Source organism: Arachis duranensis, chromosome 10, assembly GCF_000817695.3.
Source record: "Arachis duranensis cultivar V14167 chromosome 10, aradu.V14167.gnm2.J7QH, whole genome shotgun sequence".
Classification (NCBI taxonomy): domain Eukaryota; kingdom Viridiplantae; phylum Streptophyta; class Magnoliopsida; order Fabales; family Fabaceae; genus Arachis; species Arachis duranensis.
Window position 1 is genome coordinate 74486923 of NC_029781.3, and position 7563 is coordinate 74494485.

Genomic DNA, 7563 nt, shown 5'->3' on the forward strand with positions numbered 1-7563 from the left:
ATAATCATCACATTCATCATGTTCTTGGGTGCAAATGAATATCTTAGAACAAGAATAGGCTGAATTGAATAGATGAACAATAGTAATTGCATTAATACTCGAGGTACAGCAGAGCTCCACACCTTAATCTATGGTGTGTAGAAACTCCACCGTTGAAAATACATAAGAACAAGGTCTAGGCATGGCCGTGAGGCCAGCCTCCCAATGATCTAAGATAGCATAAGAATGAAGATAGCTACCAAGATGAAAATACAATAGCAAAATGTCTTATTTATAAAGAACTAGTAGCCTAAGGTTTACAAAGATGAGTAAATGACATAAAAATCCACTTCCAGGCCCACTTGGTGTGTGCTTGGGCTGAGCATTGAAGCATTTTCGTGTAGAGACTTCTCTTGGAGTTAAACGCCAGCTTTTGTGCCAGTTTGGGCGTTTAACTCCCATTCTTGTGCCAGTTCCGGCGTTTAACACCGGGCAGTTTTGAGCTGATTTAGGACGCCGGTTTGGGCCATCAAATCTCGGGCAAAGTATGGACTATTATATATTGCTGGAAAGCCCAGAATGTCTACTTTCCAACGCCGTTAAGAGCGCGCCAATTGGGCTTCTGTAGCTCCAGAAAATTTACTTCGAGTGTAGGGAGGTCAGAATCCAACAGCATATGCAGTCTTTTTTAGTCTCTGAATCAGATTTTTGCTCAAGTCCCTCAATTTCAGTCAGAAAATACCTGAAATCACAGAAAAACACACAAACTCATAGTAAAGTCCAAAAAAGTGAATTTTAACTAAAAACTAATAGAAATATACTAAAAACTAACTAAAACATACTAAAAATATACTAAAAACAATGCCAAAAAGCGTACAAATTATCCGCTCATCATGCACAATGTAGATGGATGATATATTTGTGGTACCTATTTTTCACCACGGAGGCCGTTTTGGTAGAAAACCCAGTGGAACTCTTGAGTATATAGGTGGAAAAGTTGATAAATTTTCGAAGATGGACTTAGACTTCGTGAATTTTGGGGATTTGGTGACATTGTTCAAGGGTTTGGGGTATGCATCATATAGGGATGTGTATTGGTTTGACCCAACTAACAGTGATCTTGAGGCTGGACTGCACATTCTGAGAGGAGATGCAGGCATCAATAAACTTCGAGAGAACAAGATGAAGAATTCAACCACGGATGGATTCTACATATACTTCGATCATCCCGTTGATGAGCCACAGATAGTAGAAGAAGGGGTTGTGGCAGAAGCAAGGTGGAAGAGTTTGATAACCCTATTGATGTGGACAGCATCATGAGAAAGATCCAATAATCACCATCCAAAGAAGCCGATGGGCAAGAAAGTAAGGAGGATGAAATGTATAAACCTCCTGCGACTGACTTTGAGACTGTTTCAGATGAGGACTGTTCCAGTGTTGATGAGAAAGATGAAAGAATGAGGAAAAAAAGAAGCCTGAAAGGAAAGGACAAGGTTCTGCCAAAGAAACATAGCAGTGTGAAAGAAGGGATAGGGGCAAAGTCAAGTGGAGATAAAAACAGAGGTGGAGTAAGGAGTGCAAGTGGTAGTGCTGCCAAAGGTGATGGGCCTACTATGAGGACCAAAGGAACTGCCAAACCCAAAGAAATTGGGCCAAGAGAAAAGCCCAAAAACACCAGGCCTGCTGCGAAGCCCAAAAAAATGGGCCTAATGCAAATCAATAAAGAAGTAGGCCTGCTGCACATGCTGAAGAAGCTGTGCCTACTGTGCAACCCAGGGATATGCCTCCAATTAGACTCTATGTGAGTGAAGAGGCTTCAGATGATGATGATCCGATTTATAAGTATGCATCAAAGGAACTTCACACACCAGTGTCTTCAGAGGATGAGGGAGAGAAGCATGAATTTCCAGTTTTAATGAAGAGTATGGGTTCGGGGAGGGTAGGTTCAAGATTTGAACCAAATTTGCAACAATTGATGGGTTCAAAGAAGTGGTAAAAGATATGTTCATTTTTGAAGGAAGGAAACTGATGTAGATAAAAAATGATAAAGAAAGGGTGAGGGTTGGCTGCAGGGGTGAAGACTGTCCATGGCTAGCACATTTATCCTACAACAGAACATTGTTATGTTATCAGGTAAAGACATACAAGGCAGAGCATACATGTGCTAAAGACCTGGGCAGTAATGCTGCTGATCAACACTGGGTCAGTAAGAAAGTGGAGAAGAGGATGACAAGTCAACCTCATATGACAACTAATGAGGCAATTGACTTTCTTAGAGAAGAGTTCAATCTAGTGTTGCATCCGAAGATGGTTTACAGGGCAGTGAAAGAGGCCAAAGAGAGGATTATGGGAAATGAAAAGGAACAGTATGAGAAGCTTAGGGACTATGGCATGGAGATCATTAAGAGTAATCCGGGCTCGACTGCAAGAGTAGATGTGATACCAATCCCTCAATCCATACCTGTGTTTGACAAAATATATATCTGCTTTGAGGGTTGTAAGCAAGGCTTTAAGGCTGGGTGTAGGCCTTTCATATATCTAGATGGAGCATTTTTGAAGACATACCATGGAGGCCAACTACTATCAGCAGTGGCACAGGATGCAAATAACCAATTCTACGTAGTGGCATATGGAGTTGCAAGATCAAAGACGAAGGAATCATGGAAATGGTTCCTCACCTTGCTTCAGGAAGATCTCGATGATGCACATCAATTTGGTTGGAACTTTATGTCCGACCAACAAAAGGTTAGACTTCTAAATTACTGCATATTAGTTTAGCATGTTAAGTTACTGCATATTAGTGTAGGATATTACTATAATGCATGTATGTGTTAAAAATTACATTTTTGCATATTAGTGTAGCATATTAAACCACTGCATGTATGTGTTTGAAATGGAATTTAGTGCATATATGTGTTTGCAATGGATATTACTGCATAGTAGTGAATGAAATTTTGAATACTGCATATATGTGTCTGCAATTGAAGTTATTGCATATTACTAAATGCAATTTAAACTGCTGCATATATGTGTGTGCAATATTATGTGTTGGTAGGGTCTGCTACCAGCCTTAAAAGAGGTAATACCGAGAGCACATCATCGGAACTGTGTCATGCATATGTGGAAAAACTTCATAAATAAGTTCAAAGATATGCACATTAGAGACATAGTATGGGACTGTGCTAGGTGCACCACTGAACCAGAGTTCAAACAGACCATGGAGAAGCTGAAGCGGGTGAATAAGGCAGCATGGGAGTATCTGATGAGGTTTGAATCAGCCACTTGGGTTAAGGCTTTCTTCAGTCATGGCCCCAAGGTGGATAACCTAACTAACAACATGTGCGAGGTATTTAATGCAAAAGTGGTTAAGTATAGAATGAAACCAGTTTTGACTATGTGTGAGGAAATTAGGTGCTACCTAATGCGGAGAATGACCAAGCATATTAGGCTGTTAGAGAACCATAGTGAAAAGCTTGCACCCGTTCAGGAGAAAAGGTTGCAGAGGCGGATAAAACCCAGCAGCAGGTGGATTGCCGGGTGGGTGGAAGATAACGAACGAAAAAGATTTTAAGTTAGCAAAAAGCAGACCAAAGTAGATGTGGATTTGATCAAACACACTTGTTCATGCAATGTTTGGCAACTGACCGGTATATCTTTAATTTTGAATGATTTTCTTTAAGGCTGATCTAATATAATTTTAGGTAATATGTTTTGAATGATTTTAAGGCTGATCTAATACAGTGGTAGGTAATATGTTCTGAATGATTTTCTTTAGGGCTGATCTAATATAATGCTAGGTAATATGTTTTGAATGATTTTAAGGCTGATCTAATATAGTGGTAGGTAATAAGTTCTGAATGATTTTAGGTCTGATCTAATATAATGCTAGGTAATATAGTATGTGATTTTGATTCAAGCATGCCATGCATTCACGGTATTGCTGCAATTAGAAAGAGGCATGACCAGGTAGATGATTATGTGCATCCCTGGTTATGTATGGAATCTATTCACAAGACATATGCACATTGCATAAAGCCAGTTCCAAGTGAGAAATTTCGGGTAACCACTGACCAGCTGAGGCCTACTCCACCACCCATCAAGCGATCTATTGGGAGGCCTAAGGTACACAATTGCAATAAGGATCCTGCTGAAGCTCAAGTTCAGGGTGACAAGTTTAAGAAAAGCTTTTAAGTGACATGCAGCAAGTGCAATGAGAAAGGACATAACTATAAGACCTGTAAGGGAGCACCAAGCAACCTAAACTGGAAACCAAAAAAGAAAAAAGCTAAGAAGATTGATGCAAACACACAACCCTTGGTGCTGCTGTCCCTTTCACAATCAGTCCCTCAACCAGAGGTATCCCTGCTATGCTTTAGGATCAATATGTACATTTTAAATTTTGTTAGTGGTTACGATGTCATTATAACTTTTTTTAAGGACTAATTTATCCATGTTGTTTGGTTGCTGGATCTATGTTGCATAGGATCAAAGCCAGACACAAACTGAAAGTTTGGTTGAGAATATTGCTGTGCAAGAGAAGTCTCCAGTAAGCCTCCCCCCACCCCTAAATAATACACTCATAATGCCAATCACTTTACTCTTGTCCATGCATTTGAACAACTGAATTATTCGGTTACTTTTGCAGAATCATGTTATCAGCCAGAATGATGCAGCAACAACACCATTTGCTCCAGTCCAACCTCCATTCAGGCCTCCATCCCAGCTGCCAAGAATGGGGTAACCCAAAACCCCAGCTGCTGCCTCTACATTCAGACCCAAGCAGACAATCAGAAGGCCCCAAACAAGTGCAAATCCACCTTCAAATCCACCACCAACTCCACCCCCAGATACAACTCAGACTCAAAGCACCAGTGCCAGTGTCGCTGCATCAGAGGAGACCTTGAAAGTCACTGGCAGTGAGGCCATAGGAATGAATTTCATCCCAACTTCTGGATCCAACAATCAGAAGAACTGAACACTACTGAATGAATTTCTGTTTTTTGTCCTAGTCTTTAGTATGAATTAAACAACACTGTCTACTTATCGTAGTTTGGCAAACTTGTTTATATGCCAACCACATGTTTTGTTATTTTGTGGCAAACCTATGCTGTTATGTTTTGGATTAAGACAGATATATTGTTGTTTATATTTTGGTCATAATCTATGCAGAATTACTAGCTTATATAATAGCTGATTCACAGTAAATTTTTTTCTTGTTCAACAATGGCAATTTTCATTGAATAGCCAACAATGGCAATTTTCATTACATCATCAACATTGTACATCAATTCATCATCCTCACCACTTTAAGAAACATACAGCAACAACAAAAACTATACTAATCAAAGCAATATGCCACATACTCATTTTTTCTCCTTCTCCATACATAACAGTTTTCTCTCCAACTCTTTCATTTTTTTCTCCAGTTCCTGATTTCGCACCAGTTGAATTTTTTTTTCCAATTCCTGACTTCGCACCACATGATCTTCAACGTCTACACCTCCAACATCATCCACAGCACCCAATGCTTCAGACTTCATGGCCCTAATTTTTTTCAGGTGTTCATCAAGTCAGACAAAGTACCGGCAACACCATTCTTTAACCTGGAACAATTTTTCAGATAACGCCATAATTAGACACACAACACTCTCATCCAACTACTATCAAAATAATCGCTCACCTTGAAGAATGGACACCCGAGAAACATCCTATTGGGATTAGATGCTGTTCTTGACTTGTAAAGAATGGTATAAACGCCGCAGAAGCACTTCGGCGCAACCCCATCTCTATCACAACCTCCTGCAACAGCGCCTGAAATAGGGCTCACTGGTGAAAACGGCGTCGTTTTGCAGTTAATGGACTAATTTGTCCACTAAAAAATCGTCCCAATCCACCTCATTAAGTGTAACGGCCACGTCATTCACTGTCCCTCCATGTCAGCTGGTTCCGTTGCGATTTTTGGCCCAAAACGAACGGAAGGATATAATTGTCGGCCGTTTTAAAACGTGGGAGATCGAAATGTATTTTCCTATCTTGAGGGACGAAAATGTCCCTGTTTTAAAAGGTCATGGACCTATTTATCTTTTACTCTAAAAATATAGAAGAAAAAATAAAATGGTTAGATATTGAAAATCAAAGAAACCTATTTTATCTCAATTTTCAATTGACGATCAAATGGTTGAGTTTTTAAATGGATTAGATTAATTAGTTCGAAATTTTAAATCGTGAATCAAGTGAGTCACTTCATGGATTCATAAAATTGATGTAGAAATTATTATTAATAAAAAATTTTAAATTTTTTACTATAAGTACATAATAAATGCATTAGAAATTTATTTTTTTTTCACAAACTTTTTTTCAATTTTAACATTACTATATGTTACAAGAGAACATGTTAGTAAACTCTTAAATTTAAATGCTATATATGTTGGGTAATCCATAATTAAAGAATCAAATTTTAGACATTTTATTAGAATATAAATTAACTATGTAATTTAGGAAATAGAAATAAGTCAGTCAGTCTATCAAGGACTTATAACTTAATCTATATTTGACCAGGTTTGTCAGTCATAAAATAAGTGACACTCAACTTATTTTAAAAGTTAAAATTTATTAAAAACGAGATTGAAATTTATAAATTAGCTTAATTGATCTATTAGACTAACTAGCGGTTATAAATATAGATATAAATATTTTTATAATTAAAAAATTAATTAAGATGTTAAATTTGTTATATTTTATTATAAATATTTTATACATTTTAAATATTTTAAAAGTTAATGTATTACTGTAAATATTGAATTTTATATATTTCATATATAAGTAGTTCTTTTTATAAGTTTTTTTTTTAATTTTTGTTAAAAAATATTAAATTTTTTTATCAGATTTTACATAAAGCAAATCTAATATTTGAAAAATATTCTATAACAAAATATAAATCAGACTCAAATCAATTAATTATAGATCTGACTTGTTAAGAGTTAAGAGCTAAGAGTAAGAACTAATTTGTTTGTAGCCCTAATGTGATTACTGTAGGTTAATTCACAGTTTTAATTAAAATTCTTTTGATAAATTCTTTTTGTTTATCTTTGTAAACTAATCAAATGTCTTATTTTGATAGCTTTTACTTTTATTATTTTACACTCCTACGTAATGGATGCAACACGTGATCTTCATAATTTTGATGCTTTTATTTTTATTTTTTATTTACAATTTACTTTAAATTACTTATTATATATATACAAAACATATCATCAAAATTTGAGAAATTTTAAAAATCTTGTATGATATGGTTTTTCTTAAAAATATTCTCTCACTTATGAAGAATAATTTGAAATTCTAAAAAATTAATAGGATTTTGAGTATCGTGGTCCTAATATTTATAATTCTTTTATCTTCTAATTCATTAAATATAATTTAAATTCTTAATTTGGTTTTTATAAATTGAGATTTAGACTATAGATAGGTTTAGAAAAAATATTTGTAAATTATAAATTTTCAATCATAAGAAAAAGTTTACTTATTTTGTTATTAATTTTTTAGATTTACACCAAATAAATTAATTAATTAATATTAGAATTTGTT